The sequence below is a fragment of the Octopus bimaculoides genome, chromosome 4 (genome assembly GCF_046866305.1).
Source record: "Octopus bimaculoides isolate indiv1 chromosome 4, ASM4686630v1, whole genome shotgun sequence".
Classification (NCBI taxonomy): Eukaryota; Metazoa; Mollusca; class Cephalopoda; order Octopoda; family Octopodidae; genus Octopus; species Octopus bimaculoides.
In genome coordinates, this window is record NC_142931.1 from 24,721,768 (window position 1) to 24,747,380 (window position 25,613).

The window sequence follows — 25,613 nt, forward strand, 5'->3', positions numbered from 1 at the left end:
TCAGAGTTCAATCTTACCAAGATCAACTTTTCCTTTTATTCCTTCAGGGTCAATAAAATAAAGAACCAGTCAAGTACTGGGGTTGATGTAATCAACTTGCCCCACCCCTCAAAATTTCTGGCCTTGTACCTTGCAACAGACTGATATCCTTTCAGGTGGGGTTTTGTGATCTCAATCACTTATATGCCATAGACACTAGGTAACTGGTTGTATGAGTCTTAGAGCTCAAGAAGAAAAGTGTGACTGTGAGAAAAGTTTTACTAATCAGTTGGATGGCAAATTTATTCAGAACGTTGTGTGGCTGCAGCAGCCAATTTGTCCAACAATATGTGAGAAGTACTTCCCTCTCTCTTTAAAGAACATTTTAACAAGCCATTTCACACCAAAATAATCTCGAAGGAGACAGGAAACATCTTGTGTTCACTTAAGCTTGAGTAGAGTTTCATAGCAGGTCAAGCTAACATTGGTGCCAGTATTTAGATTGCAAGGTTAACAGCTGATTAAAGACCATTTTTTTTATTGTGCTTCTGACAACTTAATGATCCACTTCAATTAAAAGTAACCAGGTCATTGCTATTATTGTTTCTATTATTTAACACTGGATCAACCCTAATCAAGCAAACCTGTGATCAAAAGCATTCTAGCCATAACCATCTTATTTTATTTTTTCAAACTAATTAACCAGTGTGTCCTTTCTTTGTTAAAATGATAGGATGCAATTTGGGTAAAATTTGGTTGCTATTTTTAGTAGATCAAATGACTGTGTAGACTGGTGGTTCTCAACCAGAGTCGTTATGACCCTTATGGGCCTGTACAAGATTTTTTTTGTTAAGGTTTATGTGCAATAAATTGGCTACACTTCTACATTGCACAAAATATCTTAACAATATTTTTTAATACAATTCCTAATAATATTTAATTACAAAAATATAATATGATTTTTTAAACATCAAATGGCTATGAGGGTTCACCCAAATAAAATAGGAACCAAAGGAGCAAAAAACTGGTTGAGAACCACTTGTGTAGGCCTTCCTTCATGGCTCAAGAGAGATAAGTCACTGATATAAAAAAAGCTATTAGGTGAAACTGAAAATGGACAACACCAACCAAATAAGCAAACCTTCAATCATCAACGTACTCCAACTAAGCCTTTTCCTATACAGCATCCACCTTGTTTCTTCCATCAACACAGCAAGAGTCTGGTCCTCTTAACTTGCCAAATTTATCACAATGAATCCACTCATCACCACTTTTACCCCTACTATATATTCCCTGCCATTTGGTCCTCATGCTAAACACTTTTCCAAATCTTTATATCACACAACTATATCATTCTAAAGTTATACAGATGTCCATACTTTCCTCCTACAAACATAAGTTCAAAATAAACATCACCCATAAAGTTGGTGCTCCAGAATGGCTAAGGCAAATTTAAGACAATATCAGGTTTATCAGACTGGCAGTGAAGAAAATCTTCAAAGACTACTGGAATAAAGTAATATAATTTGTGCGATGCCATTATTATTCTAATATTATTGCATGCTTGCATGTGACTGAGTTTATTTAAGGCAGCTACTAGTTTGATATAACAGTTTGACCAATCAGTTAAATGAAACTTTTGATCATAAAGTTGAAACATTGAATCATAGTAGTGTAAGATTTTGACTAAACCAAAAGAAATTGATAGTTACTAAAAGGGTCATATTCTTATCACAACATCAAAAGTTAAATAAATCTAGTCAAGGTTATTCTACAAGATTATGAAAGCCAGCTTGTCAGAGAATTTCATGAAATTTGATGGAACTGAAGGACAGAGTGCAGATGATATGGTTCATGTAAGACTCTTAGATGACATGCTAACATCTGAACATCAGGCAAAAGTATTAGAATATCATCGATCAGGTGATCTGCAGCTTAATGTATGCAGTGAATGCATCCAATGGCTTAAAATGAAAGTAATTAAGAATGATCTTGATATATCTGAGTCACATGCTAACAAGAATAAATCTGATTATAAATGCCTCTTATGCGTGGGTATAAGCATGCACCATCAAAATGTTCTCTATTTGGTAAAAACTTATATTAACCCTTTTCATATTGACATGCTTCATACTGCTTCTGTCTAGTTCTATGCCACAAACTTCCAATTTAAATTCATCAAATTTAAACCTTCCAATAACATTTCATATTAATCTATGTTTTGAACACCAGCTTAATTATGATTAAGTTATTTCATGAAATTTTCTAGTATTTTCAAAACTGACTGAACAAAATATCATATTTTAACAGAAATATGGAAAAGAGTGGAGGAAATTTATAAAGAAGATTCTACAAGTATTTATGAAATTGTTCTGAAAAACACCACAATAGTCAATGAGTAAGTCAACTTGTTAAAGTTAATGTTAAAATGCAAAATGACATTGGCAGTCAGATAAATGTTATATCTCAGAACATGTGGATGGATTTGAATAAAGTAATTAACCAATCTGAAGAGAGAGTAAAATCTGAGACTGATGGCTCAGTCATGGAAATTTTGATAAAATTTGATGTATTAATGGAAATTGAAAAGAGAGTAGAGGTTATGAATTTGTAAATGTTATGATTTCTGTGTACGAAAAGAAGAAATTCATGGCTTACTTGGTTGGTTTGTTATAAATTTGTGTGATTGAAACTCCTGGACAAGTTTAGAAATTAAGATGTTGTAAGGCTTTACAAAGGAATGCTACTTTGAGGTAAGCCTAATATCAGTACACATTAAACCATTAGCCACAGTAAAGCTGAGGAAACTAATTAACAAAGGTCTTTTGCATGAAGTATCTTCCAGAGTGTCTCCTTTAGTGATTGTGCAAAGGCGGATAGAGATCTCAAAGTACATGAAGACTACAAAGTAGATATTCAGATTTTTATCCAAATCCAAAAAGTGAATCAATATTTCCTTCTCTTTCTGGCATGATATTTTGCTAAATTAGATTTACAAGGGACATATTTTCAATGTTCTGAAGCAAAAGAAGTTACAATAACAAATACACTCATGAGCCTTTTAGGATGGATATGTATTCAATACAAAATTAACAGAGCCACCAATATGTCTCGGACAGAAAATGAACATGCTGTAGGAAACGATACTCATAATACTTTCAAGATAATATGTACTGGTGATAAAACTGCTAAAAATGCACACATCCACATTCGTAAGATCATAAAAAAGATTACAATTATCAAACATAATGAAAAATAGAATTAAATCTGTATTGGAGACTGATGACTTGTCTTTTAGTGGTACAGACTGACAAAGGTGTGTATGCCACTCACAGGATCATTGTTTAGTAGTAAGAATTATGGATGTGAAACCATGAAAGGATAAAACGAATTTAGAATCTTTTCTTGGACTTGTTAATTTCTATGAAAGATTTATTGATCATTCTTCAGATCATATATCATATCAGTGTTTGGATCATTTCATAAATCTGATGTCCCATTTGCAGGAGGAGTTCAATAACAAATGGCATTTGAACATATAAAGCTGATACTAGTATCAAAGCCAATGGTCCAGATTTATGATGTCATAAAAGAAGTGATGCAAATGAAAAGACCCTATCAGAAATACTCTCACAAGACACTCATAGCCTACCATATTTGTCAACAGCATTTACCATAGCAGAAACAAGATACTCCAATATCAAAAGCGAAACATGGTAATTGCATGGTGCATTGAAAGAGTACAACATTTTCTGTTTGGTTGAAACATTTAAATTGGCCTTAAATTTTAGGCCATAGGAAATTATTTTTGGTAAAAAAATTGTCATTTACTCAAAATAACATATTTAAGGCCCATTTTAAAATGGGCCTTATATATAACAACATTTGACTGTGAAATTACTATATGTAAAAAGATTTCATATACTTATATGTTGATGCATTATTCATCATCATCATCATCATCATCGTTTAATGTCCACTTTCCATGCTAGCATGGGTTGGACGATTTAACTGAGGACTGGCGAACCAGATGGCTATGCCAGGTTCCAATCTGATTTGGCAGAGTTTCTACAGCTAGATGCCCTTCCTAACGCCAACCACTCCGAGAGTGTAGTGAGTGCTTTTACGTGCCACCGGCACGAAGGCCAGTCAAGCGGTACTGGCAACGGCCACGCTCAAAATGGTGTATTTTATGTGCCACCTGCACAGGAACCAGTCCGGTACTGATGATAAGAATTTATTAATGATGCTGGTTTCTGCACACACAGATTAGAGTCTCATTCCTCTTCACTCATGCATTAGGCCTCCTTCTTCTCACCTCACCACCACTGGCTCCTGCAGACTACCAAACCATACCATCCCTCTCTCTCTACTCCTGCTACATCCCTCTCTCTCTACACCTGCTACATTCCTCCCACTTTTTCCTGCATCCCTCTATCTCCCCCAACTCATAGCTCTTCGCTCATCCACCCTTCTACCCTACCCATTCTCACAATCTGCCCCACCATCCCCATATTCTCCATCCCATACAACCAAGCATACCAATTCTTCAAACTCGTGTTGTGCCTTGTGGAGCCACCTAGACACCTTATTGCCATTATCTGTCTCTTGCAGCCCCTAACAGTTCATTTTCTCTCCCTCCCACTTTCTCAGCTAGATGAGTAACCATGCAGATTCTCAATAAGAACCTGCTGTGTCTCACCTTCAATCCCCTTGTCCACTCACATAAAGCCGAGACCCTCAGTAGTGCAGGTGCTATGATAAAAGCACCAAGTCCATATTGTAAAGAGGTTGGCATTAGAAAGGGCATCTGGCATTAGAAACCATGCCAAAACAGTCACTGGAGCATGATGTAGTCCTTGGACATGTCAGATCCTATCAAACCATCCAATTCATGCCAGCATGGGACATAAACATGAAATGGTGATGATGATGATGATGATGATGATGATGATGATGATGATGATGATGATGATGATGATGATTGGATGAGTGTAATTTTGGTGGTGATGATTCTTTTATACATCTTGTAGAAACTGATATTATAAAACATGATGATATAAAGTTGGAAGCTGTCAGTGATAATATTTTATCTGGTATATTAAAAAGGATTTTTAATAATAATTGGACCAATTGTTCTGTTGCTTAAAGACCATTTAAGTCATAGAAAAACAGATTAACAGATGAGAACCCTTGTGTAATGGAGAATCAATTGTTCTTTATTTCAGAACATTAATGAACATGATAAAAAAAAAAAAACTGTTACATGGTGATGTTCCATGTAATTCAATGGCAACAAGGAATCAGTTGAAATGAAAAATCTGGTGGCTAGGCTACTGCGAAGATTTGGAGTGGTATATAAGATGCCTGATATGATAGAATAAAACATGGATTAGTTCATACAGATCACATATGGCCTAAAGAAATTAAAGCATGGTTATGTGTGCTTATGCATCATTAAATCAAGAATTATGGATTGTTCTTAGCACATTGAACCTAACAGTGGGTAACCGGAAGCAATAAAAGTTCAGAAGAAAGAAATGGAAACAGTTATGATGATAAAGATGATGATGATGACGTTGACAACGATGATGATGCCGATAATGATGATGATGACGACAATGATGTCGATAATGATAATGACAACGACAATGATGATGATATTAACAATGACGATGATATAAGTGATGAGTGAGGAAGATATATACTAACTGAAAATAAACATAGATACAATATCTATGGTAGTTAACAAAATACAGAATCAGTCCTTTAAGGTTTCAGTGACATTCCAGACTCTATTAATAATTAAGATTGTGATTTCACAACTGAAACAGGAACAAACATTACAAATGATCACAGACACATCTCAAATAATGAAATGAACTAAACCAATTCAATTCTGGGAGATGTGATGTCATTGTTATGCTAATATTATTGCATGCTTTTTGCATGCTGGCACATGATTGAGTCTGTTTTAAGGTGGCTACTAGTTCAGTGTAACAGCTTGGCCTGTCAGTTGAATGAAACTTCCAAACATAAAGGGATCACGTGCGGCTACAGCTGCATTTGGATAAACACTGTACAACACAACAAAAATTAATAAAAAATGGTTTTGTTCCAGCTTTCGGTGCTCAACCGAAACCCTCCCATGAACAAAGCTGAGGTGGGAGGGGGGAGTGATTTAGAGAGTGAGAAGAGGGAGACAAAGAGAAAAGTTTCGATCAATTATTGCATTGGAAAGTGGGATAATCTCCAAAACATCATGGCATAATTGATTACAATAGAAATAGATATATTTGTTTGCATATATGTAAGTAAATATTAGCTTTTAAATTCTGTTTACAGAATTTTTGATGGTGCATAAGTTATAAAACCACATATCTAAACACATTTATCAAAAGCATGTCTTTAAGATATGAACCCCAAAAATATAATGTTGAAATAAAACATCCTTGCACGAAGAATAAATAAACGCATTTCATGTGTGTGTATGCATACATACATACATACATACATATATATATATATATATATATATGACCTGTGTGTTTTCTGTACTCTGTTTATCATTTTGTCCACGTTTTTTTGCAACGTCCTGTACCCAGATATGCATCTATATATACATGTAGATGTAGGTATGTACATACATGTACTCAGTTATTATTTGTATTATATATATATATATATATATATATATACATATATATATACATACATACATACATACATACATACACACATATATATATGTATGTGTGTGTGTGTGTGTGTGTGTGTGTGTATCATGAATATATAAAAGGCAATTTTGATAAGGTAATAATACCTGACATGGAAATGTTCATTCTAATGACATAATTGATATCATCATCAGGTAAGAGATATCACTACCTGATAAATATAACTTCATCCATTAATAACACTGAGGGTATTGAACTTTTCAGTTGAAGACATTTAGTTTTGTTTCACAAAAGAAATTGACAGAATATTAATATCTTCATTGTCTTATTCCATTGTTTTCTATGTTAATATTGGTTAGATAGGTCTGAGAATTGAGATTTGATTGACTTTGTCAGCTCTGACTGAAACAGACTCGTTCAATCATATGTAACTGATATTGCACAAAGGGTCAATAGAATAAAGCACTAGTGTTAAGTACTGGGGGCAAGTTAATCACCTGATAGAAATCACCATCATCAATATCACCACCACCACCATCACCACTGCCATGACAATCATCATCATCATTGTTGTTATTATTATCAACATCACTCAAGGCCTTGTGCTTAGAGTAGAAATAATAATTATCAACTTCACTAAGGTGTCAAATTGGCAGAATCATTAGCATGCCAGACAAAATGCTTAGCAGCATTTGTTCAGCATTTACATTCTGAGTCGAAATGCTGCCAAGATCAGCTTTGCTTTTAACCCTATTGGGGTCAGTAAAATAAAGTATCACTTGAGCAATGGTCAGTGTAATTGATTAACACCATTCTCCTAAAATCTGCTGGCCTTATGCTACAAAGCCTTATCAACATCACCGCTGTCACTACCACATATCACCAAAGGATAGGTTTTCAAAATTACCTTTGTCATGTTCCTGACTACAATATCAATTTATTCTTTATATGATTTTAAATACACTTAAGACCATAAAGAGTGAAAATATAGTTGTTTTTGTGCATATTATATACATCACAATATGAAGACAGAGTTGCAAGAGAGAAATATTAACCATCTGAACAAACCAAGGAATGAATGGGCCAATAAGAGAATTTCCACAAGGTGATTTAACGTCTTAATAATAGCAGCCAAATTTTCTTCAAATGATCATCATCATCATTTAACGTCCACTTTCCATGCTAGCATGGGTTGGACGATTTGACTGAGGACTGGCAAGCCAGAAGGCTGCACCAGGCTCCAATCTGATATATATCTATATATATAGTTGTTCAACTGATGATGATGATGAAGATGATGAACTACAGCAACAACATGATGAAGAAAAATACAAAAATACAAAAGATTTCTTTGAAGGGAGCATAAATATAAAAGCACAGTTAATTGAAATGATGGGTGTGTGTGTGTGTGTGTGTGTGTGTGTGTGTGTAATTTATTAGGAATTTTTACACACAACATTCTGTAATAAAATTTTTAAAAAAAGAGAAGGTTGATGTGTCATATCCCATGGACAGGAATACATCAATCAAAGAGACAATACTGAAACTGAAGTAGAAAGTTTTACAGATAGGCAGCGAGATCATTGTACATGGATACACTAGTGGACTCCTGTTGTTACAGGAACTCTAAAAGTTTTTGTAGTTGTTTAGCACCAAGACAGCTTTGATCGATGGGACCTATAATGAAAGATATTGGGAGCCATCAACACCCAGTCTTCTTTCATGAGTATAATGTTCCCCAACATTTTTTTTTTTTTTGTGCTATTAAACTTATTTCTGACATTGAACTGAAGCTATGTTGTGGCATTACCTTGGAGGGTTTTAGCCAAACGGATCAATCCCAGTGCTTATTTTCAAAGTCTAGTATTTATTGTTTTAGTTACCTTTTGCCCAAGTTACAGGCATGCAAACAAACCAATACCAGTTGTTAAATGGTAGGAAGACAGATGTTGTTGGCACTATGTCGAGGGTTTCAGTTGATTCGATCAGTGGAACAGCCTGCTTGTGAAATTAACGTGCAAGTGGCTGAGTACTCCACAGACACGTGTACCCTTAACGTAGTTCTCGGGAATATTCAGCATGACAAAGTGTGACAAGGCTGACCCTTTGAATTACAGGCACAACAGAAACAGGAAGAAAGAGTGAGAGAAAGTTGTGGTGGAAGAGTATAGCGGGGTTCGCCACCATCCCCTGCTGGAGCCTCGTGGAGCTTTAGGTATTTTCGCTCAATAAACACTCACAACGCCCAGTCTGGGAATCAAAACCACTGGGCCATTGCGCCTCCAGGAAGACAGATACAGACACCCATACACACACACTTCTGTCTACTAAATCCATTCACAAGGCTTTGGGTGACCTGGAGCTATAGTAAGAAGATAATTGCCAAAGACGTCACACAGTGGGACTGAACCTGGAAAACATGTTGCTGGGAAGCAAACTTCTTACCACACACTCATGTTCTTTTTAAAAATATTTAATCTAGTAGGGTGTGATTTGACAGACATTCATGTATTGTTTCTAGCAGGTTGGGTATAACACTCTTTTACTGAATACAAGACATTTTCACATAAAGAAATATTCTAAGAACCTTTCACATTTTCACCAGCTTGCTTTTGAAAGTAATTGAAACATTAAAAGATGCACAAAATAAGCACCCATCTAGATAGTAAAATAATCCTTCAAAATGGCAATCACATCCACAGGAAATTATTGACCATTGGAGAAACTATAATAGAACTAAAACAAGAGCACTTAGAGAGCACAAACCTCTGCCAAGGCAACACCAACATCCTCTCAGTGATTAGCCAGAGATGATTTTTAAAAATGAGAATATCTGAAATAAACTCAACTGCTCTCAAAAATTAAGTAAAAAAAGCCAGAAAAATAATCCAGAATCCTTGTCTGGTACCAGATCGATCCCAAAATCTAATCAGTTTGTGCCAATCATGAGGCCAAACATCCCTGAAAGTTTCATCTGAATCCATCCAGCAGTTCTTGAGATATCTTGTCCACGGACAAACAAACAAACAAACAAATACGACTGAAAACATACCTCCTCCTTCGCTAAGGCAGAGGTAATAAAGTATAGACGAACCCTCTTCATTCTTAAATAAATTCTTTTAAAAACAAATCTCTCTAGATTTTAATAGTGACCATTCTAGTAGTTTGATCCATATAAGTGGTTGAGTACTCCACAGATTTGTATCCTTAACACAATCTTCAGGCAAAAATCAGCATAACAGAGTGTGTGACAAATCTAAACTTTTAATCCTTCAGCATTGAGATTATTGCCAAATATAATGCTTGTTCATTCAAATTGTTTAAATCAATCATGCATTATCTTGTAGCTTCAAGACTTCAATGATGTTATTGTTTATTTTTAGAATTATATTGTAGGGTAACTGTAAGAGGTCAGATCTGACTGGTTTGAACAGAAAACAGATATTTGGCAAGATATGGCCAGTTTAAATGCTAAAAGTACAGTTTATTTTATGGGTTTCTGTACAGTTTCCACTCCAATCCCAACCCAAATTTTACTCACAAGGTTTGAGTTGATCTGAGGATATAGGGACCTTGAGTTCACCCAAAGCCTTGGTAAAAGATATTTGTTCAAGAAGTCATTGTAGTGGAATCAAATTTGGGAACATGGAGGTGCATGGCTTAGTGGTTAAGATGATGGACTTATGATCATAAGATTATGGTTTTGATTCCTGGACTGGGCAACATGTTGTGTTCTTGAGCAAAGCATTTCATTTTACATTGCTGCAGTCCACTTAGCTGGCAAAAATGAGTAATCCTGCAATGGACTGGCATCATATCCAGGTAGGGGATATATATATGCCATGAAACCAGCCCTTATCAGTTGGTCTGACCCAAGAAGGTAATTTTACCTTTACTTTTTAAACTTGGGAGTGCATGTTTCTAAAGTAAACTTGTTCACTATATTCAGCCATAACTGTACCCTGCTAAGTATACATAAGATACACAGGCAGAAACACACAAAGATAATGTAATTAATTATTATGTATATTGTGGGAACCTAGCCAATACCCAAGATTGATTATAACAATCTGGTATGGTGCAAAGTAAAACAAGACACACTTTCACACACACACACACTCTCACATGCGCAAACATGTACACACACATACACAAAAAAATAAATAAGCTGAAAGAAAATATAATAATGATGATAATAATGATAATAATGGTGATGGCAGTGAGGGCAACAACGATGATGATGATGATGATGATGATAACGAATTCTGTCATAATAGAGAGGGTGAAGTTTTTACTCGTTATTTTATTGATTAGCTCACAGTGTAATTGACTAGCCCCTTCATGAAATACACACAAATATTAAGCTTGCATAATCCTAAGTCAAAACATATTGACAAGTGGATATACTTAGAAAATAAATCTGAGTCGCAGTGTTTGTGGTGATCTCAAAGGTCACCACACACACACACACACACACATAATTACATCCATATATCATGTGTCTGATTGAGTAGTCTACTGACAACTATGATATTGATTATTTTGATTTTTTTTTTACATGACACACAAAGGTCATGAGATTCATTCATTTTTTTTTTATCTCTTTGTTTGCTTATTTATTTATGTGCCCCTGGACTGGCCCTTGTGCAGGTGGCACGTAAAATACACCATTTCGAGCGTGGCCGTTGCCAGTACCCGCCTGACTGGCCTTCGTGCCGGTGGCACGTAAAAGCACCCACTACACTCTCGGAGTGGTTGGCGTTAGGAAGGGCATCCAACTGTAGAAACTCTGCCAAATCAGATTGGAGCCTGGTGTTGCCATCCGGTTTCACCAGTCCTCAGTCAAATTGTCCAACCCATGCCAGCATGGAAAGCGGACGTTAAACGACGATGATGATGATGCTGATGATTTTTGCTTGGTCTGGAGGAAGCAGCTGTGCCTTTGGCCTTCACAGGCCCCCAGGTAACATGCCATTAATATTTCACTGAAACAAGGTGGTGTGCTTGTTAGCACGCCGGGCAAAATGCTTGGTAGCATCTTTTACACACTAATGTTCAAATTCTGCCAAGGTCAACTTTGCCTTTTATCCTTTCAGAGTCAATAAAATAAATACAAGTTGAGTACTGGGGTCAATGTAATCAACTTACTGCCTACTCTGAAATTGCTGGCCTTGGGCCAAAAATTTAAAATCAATATTTCACTGAAATAGTTCCAAGTCAACATCTGCAGGAAAGATATGTCAAAGGAGTGAATTCCAGAGGGTTGATGCTCTGAGAATCCAAAAGGTTGATGCTGTACCAACCAATACACTGAGCAGCACAGGAGAACATAGAGCTAAAACAAGAGATACTCTGAGAAGAAAGGATGGAACAAATTGGTTGGAGAGGGAGGGGCTGAAAGATTGAATGATGATGGGAGCAGAGATCAGTGAGTGACAAGTGCCAAGTCTGAGGAATAGAGAGCATTGTAGTAGTGGCAGAAAAGACAGAGAAAGAAAACAGCACAGTTGTGGGCCAGAGATTGAAGCAACAAATTCCAACCTCCAATCACATCCTTGAAATCTTGAAGCTATGAGATAATGCATGATTGATTCTAAACAATGTGAATCAACAAGTATTATATCTGACAGAATAATCTGAATGAGTAAGTGTATACCAATTCTTCAAGGGGCCTTTCTTTAGATTCAGTCAAGGATGTTTGTGTGAGTGTATAAAAAAATAACTGGTTCTCCATCAGTTATAACAAATGTTACAGTTGATCTAACCAATGGAACAGCCTGCTCATAAAAAGTTAATTATACTGCTCCCAGTGCTCAATAGGTACTTATTTTGTCAACCCTGAAAGGATGAAGGGTAAAGTTGACCTCAGCGGAAAATGAACCCAGAACATGAAGATAGACAAAATGCTGCTAAGCATTTTACTCAGCATGTAAACGATTTTACCAGCTTGTCACCTCACATGTTTATAATATTGGTGTCAAATTTTGGCACAAGGTCAGCGATTTGGGGGGAAGGATCAAGTCGATTACATCGAACTCAGTTGCTCAGCTGGTACTTATTTGGGTGAAATGCTGCTAAGTATATTGCCCAACATACTAACAATTCTACCAGCATACCACCCAAAGTTCATGCTGACAAATATGGGAGGTTACAAACTCATGCTACAATATTCAATGTGTTTATATTACAAAACTACAGCAGAAAACCAGGTTAGGTTTATGTCATATATTGTTGTTGTTAGCCTTGATTCAGTCTCAACAGACTTGAAATATGTTCAAAGGTGTTCTGTCCACAACCATCCATCTTTTAATCAGTATTTTACCAGGAAAATAAATATATGATGTTTCCTTGATGTAGTGGTTAGCACAGCTATATGCCTACAACAGACATGTGGTTCTATTCCCATTGGTGATGTTACAATGTTTATTTCCATCTTCTTTACATGATATAGATGTACAACCTGGTGAGTTGCATATCAATATGTTTTTCTAAAGCTACAAGCTCTGCAATTCAGAGCATATTAGACAGAGCATATCTTCAATGACAACTTGAAGTAAAAAAAAAAAAAGTCACTTAAAAGAGCACTACAGAACAAGAGAAGAAAACATTGAATCACAATAAATAATCTAAATAACTGACAAAATATGAAGTAAACAATCTCCTAAAATAATATATAAATATAGCGAAAGAGAGAGGAAGACAGACAGAAATAGAGAGAGAGAGATTATATATATATATATATATATATATATATATATATATATATATATATATATATATATATATATATATATATAGGAAGAATGAGATCGAGAGAGAGCAAAAAAAGAAAGAGTGTGTGTGTGGAAGAGCAGTCCTCTAATTTTGGGTGTGACTTCTAAGATTTCAGCCATCAAGATGGTTTACTGACATTGCATCCGCAGCCGGCTAGTGATGCAGTTCCATCTTCCTGAGGCTATTAGACAAAGACGTTGCAGAACTGAAACAATCAACAATGTACTGAGCATTCACTGATGTATGAACTACAAAGGCAACTATCATCAGCAAATGTGAGAATCAATAAGTAGATCTATATAAATAGATGCACTGACAAGCAACCCTCTAGGCAGTCACTTGCTCTGCTAGAAATATCAACCAAATCTCCTTCAATTTATACCCTACTGTCTAAAATAAACAAAGGAAGAATAGTCTCATTCTATTCACACTTCAGTAAGAATGCCATTGCCTGTGTGGTGAAAACCACTCCTCCGTATAACCAATGAAAATAAACTTCACAAATTATTCAACAGGAATAATATATAAAACAGTTATTCTACAATCTCTTCTACAAGAAAGATAATTTTTTTCAGCTAGACAAATGTAGTTGTTTGAAGCAATGACTTGTGTCCCAGTGCATGAGTAACTACATCATGTATCGGGCTACTATAATTGATGGAAAACTGTAGCATGATATTTTACATTGGTCTAACAGAACATTCATTCAAGAATAGATCGTACTGCCACAGATATGCCAAAAAAATACTAATAAATAAACAAAAGTGAGTCTGTTCACATTACAGTGAAATTTATGTCTAACCAAAAAGTATATTATAGATGTCCTCACATCAATAGACAAAAGAACAGAATTAATTGTGATTAGTTGACACAGTAGAAAATTTTGTTATTTTTTCAAGGTGATGAACATAGCAAAGGTGGGTGATGTTACACACTTATCCTTTGCTACTCATACTACTTACAAACGTTCACTGAAAATCAGTGTATCAAATTTCAAAATACTAGCATAAAACTATGATACTGAAGTTAAGTATAAACACAAAATACTTACACATGATTATTTACTTATTACATTTTTACATATGTTTCAGTAATAATCATAAACTGATCACATAAAATTAATCTTATGCCTTCTTTTATCACACAATTCATTAGAAGTTGCGATGAGATGACTAAATAATTTCAAAGTAGCCTTGTATACATATATGTATATATATTAATCGAAGTGTACGGTATTAAATATCCATTACAGTTTTGCGCTAGGGGTTCAATGGAATTGAGATATTCTTTGTAGTTTGGATCTGGGATACAGACATAATGGATATATAACACTGTACACTTTGATTAATATACCCACTCTACTGACAGATATATAATTGCAATTTTTCTGACTCCATGAACTCTTAGATGGCATACATACATGTATATATACACTTACATACATGTATAGAAATATATATGTGTATAAGCTTTGCCTATCAACTGAAAGAATCTCTTGGTAATTGAGTGTGTGTTTGTGTCTCCATACTTGATATCACAAGATGTCGTTTTATTGCCTGTAAAATGGTACATAATAAAAAAAAAACTTTGAACAGTGATGTGGTAAATTTTCAGTTTCAAATGAGTGTGTGTTTGTGTGTACTCTAGTCTAGACATTACATGGCAGTTGAATATCATTGTTGTTGTCGTCGTCATCATCATACAAGTGAGGTTGTTCATTTCCAGTCTTCCGACTATGGGAAATATCACCCTGCTTGGAATCAAGTGAGTGTTGGTGACAGGAAGGGCATCCAGCCATAGAATATTCTGTTTCAGCATACTCTATCCAATCCGTGCAAGCATGGAAAAGTGGATGTTAAATGGTGGAAATGATAAATGACATATTTATATGCTCATGGGTTTAATTTTCATCTATAAATAAAAACAAGATGTAACATCTTGTTATGTGCAGAAGGAGACTAATTCTTTATTGCTCATTTGTTGAAACTAACGAGTATGTTGTAATGATAAAAGTTCATTGTAGCAAGTAGTGATATCTTTTGTTTTATCTTTTACTTGTTTCAGACATTAGACTATGACCATGCAGTGGACACTATCTCAAAGATACTTATTGTCTATTAAGTCTGGTACTTATTCTATCAGTTTCTTTTGCTGAACCACTAAGTCACAGAGACATGAACAAACCAACACCAATGTCAGTGGGGGTGGGGGTCAAACACACACACACACACACACACACACTTCCACCACAACCAAGACACTAGTCAGTTCAGGGTTATTGTAGAAATCACTAGCTCAAGGTTTCACACAGTTGGCCCAAACTCAAAGGAAGCTTCTAACCACACGGCTATACCTGCGCCTACACATAACTTAGAAGGAAAAGGACCTTGAACTGAGAATGAAATAAAAGGTAGCACATTAAAACCTTGTTAACAGTACATTTGTGAATGGAAAGATGCCAGTGAGTTTGTTGTTGTTGTTGTTGCTTCCTTTTGCTTTGTCTTGTTTCTTTTATATAACCTTGAATTGCCATTAACATTTATATAATATGAGATATTGTTTTATATTAAAATCTTAACCCCATTAATACACACACAAACACATATAAATAATCTTTAAAACAGTTTGATTCTCCTCCATATGAAAATTTTGCAGGCTTCTTACAGAAAGCTAGATCATTCAGGCTTGGCCGAAATTGTGTTTGACCCTCTGGCCAATAACTGAAGAGGAATTGGTGACCTTCTGTGTTTTCTGTTCATCGGTGTATTTAGTGTATGTTCATATGTTTATTACTACACAATTTTAAAAATTATATATATATATATATATATACAAATATACAGGTATGTCATATTTTCCATTTGTTGTCTTATTTAATCCTGAGAATATATACATATGTAAATGCATTCTTTTATTCTTTTATTTGTTTCAGTCATTTGATTGCGGCCGTGCTGGAGCATCGCCTTTAGCTGAACAGGTCAATCCCAGGACTTATTCTTTGTAAACCTAGTACTTATTATTCTATCAGTCTCTTGCCAAACCGCTAGGTTACAGGGATGTAAACACACTAACATCGGTTATCAAGTGACGGTGGAGGAATAAACATACACACACACACATATGTATACACAACAGGCTTCTTCCAGTTTCCGCCTACCAAATCCATTCACAAGGCTTTGGTTGGCCTGAGGCTATAATAGAAGACACTTGCCCAAGGTGCCATGCAGTGGAACTGAACCTGGAACCATGTGGTTGGTAAGCAAGCTGTTTACTACACAGTCACGCCTGCGCCTATACATACATATATTTATTTTATTTATATATATATATATATATATATATATATATATATATATATATATATATATCTTTTTCTTTCCTTGTTTCAGTCATTGAACTGTGATTATGCTGGGGTACCACCTTGAATGGTTTTAACTTAACAAAATGGGCCCAGTATTTCTTTTTCTTAGGACTGATACTTATTCATCTTCTGTTATAGATTTATATTGTTCTACTAAAGGCACATAGCCTAATAGTTAGAATATTGGGCTCACAATCACAAAGTTATGGATTTGATTCCTGGATCAAGCATTGACTCGTGTCCTTAAGCAAGGCATTTCATTTCACACTACTTCAGTTTATTCAGCTGAAATGAGTAGCAACCCTTTCTCCTTCCAATTCCCACATACTTAATGTTTGACCAGATGAAAGGTAGGAGGGCCAAGGGAGTGTCTATGCCTGCTCATGACCACAAAAGCACTTAAAGACATTCAGTAAAAGCATGGTATATGCTACAAGTCATTCTTGATTCTAAGTAATAGTTGTTATTTATAGTATTCTAATTACATATAAATTAATAATTGTAGATACACTTGCAGATGTGTCATTGTTATAGTTGATTTTTTTTTAATGTATTAATAAATATTGTGTTTCTATGTACATTTCTGTTGGGAAAACCAAAGTGTAGTTATATGTTTCTGTATGTAAGTGTATAATTGCAAAAATTCTCCATTATAGTTCTATATTCATGAGATGCGACCTTATCGATATTCACAAGAAAATGGTCTTCTATGGATCTATGAATAATGATTCATTAATGATGAATAAATAAATGTAGTACATGTTCAACGCCAACAGGATATTCAATAGAAAAATATTAATTTTTCTCATAGGCACAAGGTTTGAAATTGATATGGTATGAAGAATGAAGTATTGTGACATGAATGTCTCTGAAATGGGCATTAGAATTAGAATAATTGGGATTATAGGTAAATATATGGTGTAAATGAAAACAAAATATCTAAAATAAATCGCTCAGCTGAAAGAAAATGAGTTTCAATCTTCCAGTCTATATATATCTTATAATTTTTATATCTGATTTGCATTTCGATTCTGTATGCATTTTCCTTCTAAATAAGAACGTATATATATATTCATTATAATAAATAAAAGTAAGATATAGCTATTATGCATGAAAATTTATCACTTTCCTTTTAATTCTATTTCAGATAAATAGAAGCACATAAAAAGACATCTGCTTCATTGGTAAGCATTCATTCATAAACAATCTACAATCTTTTGTCTAAAGTTCTACTACACTCTCTCTCTCTCTCTGTATTCTTTACTTTTATCACAATGGCTTGTTCTACATCTATTACACTCCCGCACCAAAACCACTGTGATGTATCAGTCACCTCTTCTTCTACTGTAATTACCATGTTGCACTAATCCTCTTCAATACAACAATATTCCACAAGAATTTCTTGTTTAGTCTACCCAAGTTTTCCCATTTCATCCTAAGCTGTACTAGTTCAGAATAAACAGCATCTGCACTAACTTCATTAAGTTATACCTTTTATAGCTCTGTTTAGGAAGGCCTGAAAAAGATGTGGGCTTTGCCCATCTTCTCAAACTAACAAAGCAAACATATGAGAGAGTAAAAGCAAATAACTAACTGAATGACAAACTCCATTTTTAGAATTGGTTTTAAAGAATCATAATTTACAGTTAAAACAATACAAACTATTGAGAAATGTATGAAGTATAAAATCTACTTTTCAGCCCTCCCATCACTAAGAAGTTTTATAACTATCATATTTGGTGACATAGGAGTGGCTGTGTGGTAAGTAGCTTGCTTACCAACCACATGGTTCCGGGTTCATTCCCACTGCATGGCATCTTGGGCAAGTGTCATCTACAATAGCCTCAGGCCGACCAAAGCCTTGTGAGTGAATTTAGTAGACGGAAACTGAAAGAAGCCCGTCGTATATATGTATATATATATATATATGCATGTGTGTGTGTGTTTGTGTGTCTGTGATTATCCCCCCAACATCGCTTGACAACCGATGCTGGTGTGTTTACGTCCCCGTAACTTAGTGGTTCGGCAAAAGAGACTGATAGAATAAGTACTAGGCTTCCAAAGAATAAGTCCTGGGGTCGATTTTCTCGACTAAAGGCGGTGCTAAAGGCCTCAGCATATTCTCTCCACCAAGCAAACATACTAGTTTGATGAGCTTCCTCTGTCAGACTGGCTCAACATGACTTGGTAGAGGGGTGCAGTTTTTATACCCTTACCAAAGAGTAGTTAAGTCGTATACACCAACCCCAGTACTCAACTGGTACTTATTTTATCGACCTTGAAAGAATGAAAGGCAAAGTCGACCTCAGTGAAATTTGAACTCAGAAAGTTAGGACAGACGAAATATTGCTAAGCATGTCACCCAGTTTAAATGATTCTGCCAGCTCACCACCATAAGCTTTAAAATGCACCAAAAACTTCATTTACTTGATTATGTGTTGTTGAAATTTCGGTGCATTTAATATGCCTATGCATCTTTTATGCCAGCAAATACAGTAATTAAAAAAATCATGCTCTTTATCATTATTATTATTATTATTATTATTATTATTATTATCATTATTATTATCATTATTATTATTATTATCATTATTATTATCATTATTATTATCATTATTATTATTATTATTATCATCATTATTATTATTATGTAGGTAGTGTAGTTATAGAGTAAATAAAATAATGAAGTAGTCCTCAATTCTTGGCAATATGTCCTACTGCAGGCACCGCATTGTTTCTTTGGACAAAACATATCAGCTGAGTTGCTTTGCAACAGGTTCTGTATCATCATTATCACCATTCTGTTATTGTTGTTGTTGTTTGTTGTAGTAAATGTTGTTCTAGTGTAATGTGATAATATGGAAATATGCCAAAGAGTTGGGGTGGGCAAAGTCACAATGTAGTAGTTTGATTCACCTTTCAAACCAGTGCATTTTACTTAGTCTTGTTATAACTTTTGGAAAAGTATGACAATGATTTTTTCTTCTAAATATCTTACAACTATATTTTAAAAACAAAATGCCACTGTCTTCAGTCAAACTGAATCCTATATTTATTTATTTATATATTTTCTTTATCATGTAACCCCAGAACTTCTTTTTTTAATGTCAAGAAGAAACTTTATCCACAACACTTACAGGCTCTCAGTGGATAGTAAGATCAATGTGTACTCAATAAGAAGCTTGAACAGTTGCACTCTATTCCACAAGACAGCCTAACTTCATGTAATGAACTTCCAATTTTAAGATGAGACATCCATTATTTAAAACCTACATTTCAGAACGGTACAGCCTGCAATAGCAATACAATGGCCACTGAATTATATATTAAATGGTTATCTCATAAGTTACCTCCTCATCCAAGCTGAGCTAAAATCCTGCCTGAGTTGGCTTAGTTATTTATGTATCCATGGGTAATAAAACTAAATATTAGACAAGCATGGTTGTGAGGTTAAGAAGTTAACTTCTTGATTATGTGGTTCCGGGTATAAAATGCTTGCACAATAACTTGAGAAATGTTTCCTATCACAGCCATGATTTTGACCAATGCCTTGTGAATGGAATTTGGTAGATGTAATCAGTGTGAAAGCTTGTTATGTGTGAGTGAGTGTGTGTGTGTGTGTGTGTGTGTGTGTGTGTGTGTGGATGGATGGATGTACATACACACACACATACATACATACATACATACATACATACATACATATGTATAACTTTCACTGATGTGCAATGGATAGAGATCCTTACCAAGTTGTACAGACTCATAGGACAGGTTTCCGAGATTCTGTGGTGTATATATTCCCTCTGGATGGGACACCAGTCCATTGTAGGAATACTCCTTTTTGCCAACTGAGTGGACTGGACCAACAAGAAATGAAATGTTTTGCTTAAGAATACAATGCATCACCTGGCCCAGAAATTGAAACTACAATCTTATGATCATGAATTCCAACACCCTAACCACTAAACCATGTGCTCCAATGTCATTGGCAAAGGAAGCATAAATATTGCCACAAGAAAACTGAAAAACCAGGGGTCTTTCAATAAAATTCTCAGCAAATTAGCGGTATTTTGTCTGTCTTTACATTAAGACTACAGCAACATGAAAAGAAGTGCTTTGCTCAAGAAAACAGTACCTTGCTCAGTCCAAGAATTGAAACCACTATTTTATGACCACATGTCCAATATTCTATCCACTAAACCACTCACACTCACAAGAGTAGCAAACAAAATATTTTACAGTGTTGCATTATGCCCTTTTATGTTGTGAATTCTAATTCTGCCAAAGTTGACTTTACCTTTCATCTTTTACAGATATTTTAGTCTTCTGTTATAATTCCATTCCCAGCTTGAGTGTATTATATGAATATTATATTGGATTCAATACTTGACTGCTACTTTGTTTTATTAAGCATCAAAACGATGATGGGTAAAGTTGGCATTACTAGGATTTGGACACACAAAGTAAAGCATCATAACTAAATACCCTACATTTTGTCTGACATTCTAATGATTCTACTAACCCATCGTTGTGTTAATAACATATATACCAATGAAGAACTTATGTATTTGACTATACCCTTACATAACTAATCCTTATTTTTTTAATAGGCTTTCTTGAGTCGTAGGACTCATAAGGTCAGTTACCTGGTTTCCACAACATGTAAGCAATTGAAATCACTTAACAGTGATGCCAGTCCATTGCAGGACTCAAGGCTAGCTATTTTAAGAGCAAGGGATTATAGTTGATTATATAAACCCCAGTACTTGACTGGTACTTTATTTTATCAACCCCGAAGAGATGAAAATGTGGAGGTGTGTAGCAAGGTGGTAAGGGTGTTGGACTCATGATCGTAAGATTGTGGCTTTCATTCCTGGACCAGGTAACACGTTGTGTTCTTGAGCAAAACACTTCATTTCATGTTTCTCCAGTCTACTCAGCTGGCAAAAATGAGTAATCCTGCAATGGACTGGTGTCCCCTCCAAGTGGGGAATTTATATGCCATGGAAACCAGGAAACAAGCCCTTATGAGTTGGCATGACTTGAAAAGGCAAGAAAAAAAAAAAAACACAAAAAGAGATGAAAGGGCAAGTCGACCTTGGTAGGATTTGAACTCAGAATGCTAAGAGCCAGAAGAATGCTCACTGCTTATATAAGTGATTATAACCTCCTATTTAATGTGCGGTCTTATGCCAATGTTAGAAATCTTTATTATAGCTACAACAAAAAAAAATACCAAACTGAATATTTTATAATAACCAAAAGTACAGTGTCTCATTTTCTGAGGTTCAAATACTCCCAGAATCAGTTTTGTACTTTCTTTGTACTTGGTAAAAATCGGTAGCAGTGAAATGCTAAAATAAACTTAATTTGTGCGAATCACTATGTAGTAACAAAATCTACTTTAACAAACACCTACCATCTTATAAAAGAAAAATACATTAGATAATGTAGACCAAGACAGATATGTCTGGATAAAAATGAGATTATTACAAGTAAAATCTCTTTGGTCATAGGTCTGCAGCATGACAAAGATGTAATAACAAGGACATCTTAGTGATGAGGTTGTGAATATGACAAACGGACTCTAACAAACCAACTGCTTGATTGATTGATGAAATGATTGTTCAAGAAATTGGTTAGTTAATTGGTTAATTAGTTAACTAGTTGGCTAACAATAATAATAATAATAATAATAATAATAATAATTCAAAAATAAAATACAGTCAGTGCATGTGCTTTTCTTGTCAAAAAAGATCCTCCCAGGACACAACAGAATGGCATACATATTATACATATATATATGTCACAGAACCTCCCCAAACTAGAAACTATTAAGTACCATTCTAGCATAATGAGATTACCAATGAAGACAATCATACAATATCAACACACACACACACACACACACACACACACACACACACACGCACATAAGTATCTATAGTTTTATGGTATATATATATATATATATATATATATATATATAACTATATAACGCTATAGATAGGTAACCATATATGGCTTCATAGTATATATATATATATATATATATATATATATATACACACATATTTTATATATGTTTTATGGTGTGTGTGTATATATATATATATATATACACACTTTTTCAATTCCCGAGTGTTATACTAACGCATCTGCTTGTTTCCTACACCACCTGTCTTCATCTGTTGTTTTTTTGTGAATTCTCCCTATATATATATATATAAACCTATAGATATAAATATATATGGTTTTATGATGTATGTGTGTGTGTGTGTGTATATATATATATATATATATATATGAAACTCAGAAATCAAAATTCTCCCTTTCATTTCCTAATCCAGAAAATGTCTCATAATCCATAATTGCTTGTTGGATCATGAATCAAGCGACTTAAAATTGAATCAAAGAGGGTGTGATATAGCTTGGTTACACCATATATATGTGTGTGTGTGTGTGTGTGTGTGTGTGTGTGTGTGTGTGTGTGTGTGTGTGTGTGTATCACTACTCTACATCATTTACACCCCTATTCATGAATCATGGCTGAAAATGGAAACAGTTAAAATATCTTTTTTTGTAGTTTTTTTAAAAATCTTCTGTAGTCAGCAGTTATGTTTCTTAAAACAGTATAGACTTCATTTCTTTCCAAACTGTATTTTATCATTTGAGACAGTTGTCACTACTCAGTTGTACATCTTCATTTTCTAGTAGTATTAAATAAAAATCTCTTTTACTCATCAAAAGACCAAAATACAGTTAAAAGAATACATGCCTAGAGTGGAACTAATGGATATTGTTGCATGGAATGTGATAAGAACAAATCCCAAACCTAGTCTTCCATGAGATGTTGATGCTAATAATGGTTTCTAATATAGGCATAGAACCTTAAATTTTGGCAGAGGTGGTAACTGATTAAGATCAACCCCAGTATTCATTTTATCAACTCTGTAAGGATATCAGGCAAGGTTTGAATCCAGAACATACATAGTCACAGTAATACACTGTAAGGTGTATTTGGTCCAACACACTACCAGTTCTGCCAATCTGTGACTGTCCTAATAATTATTCTAAGCTATGATAGACTGGTTTAGGTTACAGTAATTTTAAATGGTTATGTAACGTTTTTTCTACAAATATCACTTGGGACTCTTAAAACTGGGTTTTCTTTTTTCTTTTTGCTATTTTTAAATCCTAGGACACATAAGGCCGATATAGGTTTCCATGGTGTATAAGTGACCAAAGGCCAGCAATTCTGAGGATAAGGGACAAGTTGATTACATCAACATGAGTACTTAACTGGTAATTTATTTTATCAACCCTGAAGAGAAGAAAGGCAAAGTTGATCTCAGTAGTATTTGAACTCAGAACATAAAGAATCAGGAGAAATATCGCATTTTGTCCAGCTTGCCACCTTCATAAAAACTCACAGACCAAATAAATTCAATCACCTTTTGAATACAATAAATAAAAAAAAAACCCTCTATTTATGTTTTATCCTCTAAAGATTATCAAATATTTCAGATATCAATTTGAAAGTGAGATAAGAATTAAAATAAACATAACAGAATTTGAAGTCTGAAGAATTGAAAATTAACCTTTCCAGATCTTCGAATATAAGCTGAGTATATATATTTAACAAAAAAAAAAAAGAAAAATTATAATAACAATAATGATAAGGGATGATAAGCTCAAATGCTATTATCACTTGCCTACAAGGAACCTCTTAAATTAGAAAACAGAGTGGAATTAAACACTAGACTTATACACAATACACAACTGTATTGAATGGAAAAGAACCAATTCTTATCAGTTCTTCAAAGTTAAACATTGTTCTGACTACTTTGATGAATGCTGATTGGACAATTCTTCAAAACTTCAATGTTCCCATATGTAAAGATAGTCTTTGTGATAAAGAAACAAGCATCTCATTCTCTCATTTTAGAAATATCCAGGCATATTAGAACAAATTTTGACATACTGACCAAGGGATATGGTCACATTTTTTCCTAAATTAAGAATTGATTAGAATGACAATTATAATTTTTATAAAGTGGTTATTTTTCATGTACTTCTGCTTTAGATAGATAAGCTAAACAGAAACAAAAGTCACCAACAGCTTTCTAATAGCAACATAAATTCAAAAACTAAAACCATAAATTTACTGTTTTTCATCATTCTACAACAATCTTTTTTTTAAAAGAAATATTATGATCAAAGACCAAGCATACTATGCAAAGAGATTTAACATAAGTTTACATACATAAATACATATACATATACACACACACATATATATATATGTATACACACACATTAACATACACACATGCATATATGTATATATATATATGTAAATTTTACCTGCGAGATCTGGGCCCGGTGCTGTGTAATGACCCCAGTTTGAAAGTTTAAATTTTAACCTTTTCCAGAATATATAAGGCTCAAACAGAACTACTGAAGAAATGCTGTTGCTGATCTCTTTACTGTTTCCACCTTCTCTTCGTCCAAGAACACCTGCTTTTTGATTAAATCCGTTGTCCATTTATAATGGAATGAGCTCCAAAGTTTTGTGCATGTGTATATCTTCATACAAACATGCAACTAGGTTAAAAGTGCGACTATTATATGCCCATGTACATATGCAGCTGTGTGTGTATTTGTGTTTATAAGTATGTGCTTGCTGAGTGTGTAGTATTGATTGTGTGCCTGCTCATATGCATATATAAGATCGACTCTATGTGTAGAAGTATATTTTGTGTACTAGCACAGATAATCCTAGAACCAAACAAAATCATAGACATACATACATATATATA

The 25,613-nt window shown here is 34.5% G+C and overlaps 1 protein-coding gene across 8 annotated transcripts in view; it reads right to left on the minus strand.

The window, feature by feature from the left end:
- The window catches only part of LOC106883075 (uncharacterized), a 335,438-nt gene that overhangs the window by 194,033 nt on the left and 115,792 nt on the right, over positions 1-25,613 (minus strand). For 2 of the 8 annotated variants that reach the window (XR_016241424.1, XM_014933980.3), the window contains exon 1: positions 25,159-25,613. This exon is cut by the window's right edge. The exons of the other annotated variants lie outside the window; for them this stretch is intronic. The gene's annotated coding sequence lies outside the window, so the exon portion shown is untranslated. The remainder of the gene's footprint in view (positions 1-25,158) is intronic. 8 annotated transcript variants of the gene reach the window in all.